The following is a 2,192-nucleotide window of genomic DNA, read 5'->3' on the forward strand; positions in this document are numbered from 1 at the left end:
ATATATATATTATATATGACTCCTACCCTACCCAACAGCAGCAGAATATACATTCTTTTCAGGTGCACATGGGATATCCTTTAGGACAGACATGTCAGGCCAAAACAAGTCTCAACAAATTCGAGTTTGAAATCATACAAAGTGTCCTTTTTTAAAGCAATGGAATAAAACAATAAACCCAATAGTAGAAGGAAAATATACTAGTAGTAGCAGGAAAATTGAAATGGCTACATATTTGTGAAAATCAAACATCACACTCTTGCACAACCAATAGGCAAAAAAAGAAGCCACAGGGAAATGAAAAATACCTTGAGACAAGTGAAAATCAAAACACAATATACCAAAACCTATAATATGCAGCAAAAGCAGTGCCAAAAAGGATCTTCATCGCTACAAATTTTTACATTAAGAACAAGATCTAAAATCAACAACCTAACTTTACACCTCAAGAAACTAAAGAAGAACATACTAAATTCAAAGCTAGCAAAAGGAAGGGAATAATAAAATTACAGCAGAGATAAATGAAATAGAGAATAGAAAAATAATTTTAAAAATCAATGAAATTAATAAGTTTTTAAAAAGAACTACAAAATAGATGTGCATATATTATATTTGCATTGGTTTTATGCAAATATTGTGCAATTTTATTTAACAGATTTGAGCATTAGCAAATTTTGGTATCCACAGGAGTTCTTAAAATAAAGTCCTGAGGATACTGAGGAATGACTCAACTCATTTGACTCAAGGAAATGAGATTAAAAATTTCAGCAGTGACTTGGAAATGGATAGAATGGTTTAGAATTCAATGAATAACACAACCAAGGGGTATAGCAGCAAGTGAGAAAAAGAGAAGAGAAAATCAGAGAACAGAGAGTGATCAGTAGAAAAACATTTATAAGTCCATAATGAAGTACCAAAAAGACAAATAAAAGGAAAACCTAAAACAGAAGCTATTAAACCTAGAGGATAGAGTAAGAGTTTAACAAGTAACAATACTAGTACTGAGACCTCCAGAGAAAGATGAAAGATAAAATGATCAAAAGCAATATTTGAAAAGATAATGAATGAGAGCATCTCAAAACTAATAAAACCAGAGGTTCTGGAATCCCTTACACTTCAATCAGACAAGTAATTAAGAAACTTTCTAGGGACAAATTTTTTAAATGTAAACATACTTTTGGAAATATCTAGAGCATTAAAATAATATTACCTCACAGGACTGTTGTAAGATCACGTGGTAACATATGGACACTATATAGAGATTAATTGTGATCTCAGTGTTTTATTTTAATAATATATCTAAATTATTTTATTTACTCAGAGCTAAAAGTCCTGTAAAAGCCTTTACTTTATACAACAATCGGTTTTGAAAATGTTAGGTTAAAAAAAAAACCTGAATAATTAAGCTAGAACTTATAAAAAAAATACACTTGTTACAATATATGAGCTATAATTTATTAATTATTATCCCTCTTAGCCTTTAGAGTTTTTGAGTGTAATATTTATCAATCTTAAGAAATTGCTGGAATAATTCGGAATTACTGGAGCCAAGTGGGGTTTTTCTGGCATCAAGGAAAGAATGTGGAAGAAAACCAGCAAACCAAATGTACGAGTGAAATTCAATAGTCCTTAAGTGACTGCTATGGAATCGATATTTGTTCATGTGCTTGTGAGGATAAAGATCATGAGTGTTCCAAGACTTTCGTGATTTCCAAATAAGTCTTTTTTTAAAAATCCATATTCTATTTTTAAAAACCACTATTAGATGATTATTAAATCTTTATAATTCCAGGGAGTTGGAAAAGCAGAAAACTTGAAACTAGCCCATAAGCATTTTAATGACCCAATAAGAGTTATTTTCACCTACAGATATTGATCAAACTCCAGAGAACGAGAAATATGCAGCCAAGTTTTCTGTCCTCACATGACCTATCTTGGCTGTTTATCTTTTTTGCCCTCTGCTGAAGTTCAAATCAAGACTTTCATGTTAAAATAGAAGGATAATTTACTAAGTGAATTAAGGGAAGTGGCTTCTGGAGCCCAGTGAGCAAGAAAGCACCAAAAACATTGTGTTTTTTTTTCTGGGCTGTTTACTTCCAAAATAAAAAATGTATGCATTGGCATCAGAAATTTTTCCACCGATAGAAAATAGTCTACCCATAGTTCCTCCATCACAGCAGCTTCCATTCAGT

This window comes from Myotis davidii, unplaced genomic scaffold (genome assembly GCF_000327345.1).
Source record: "Myotis davidii unplaced genomic scaffold, ASM32734v1 scaffold346, whole genome shotgun sequence".
Lineage (NCBI taxonomy): Eukaryota > Metazoa > Chordata > Mammalia > Chiroptera > Vespertilionidae > Myotis > Myotis davidii.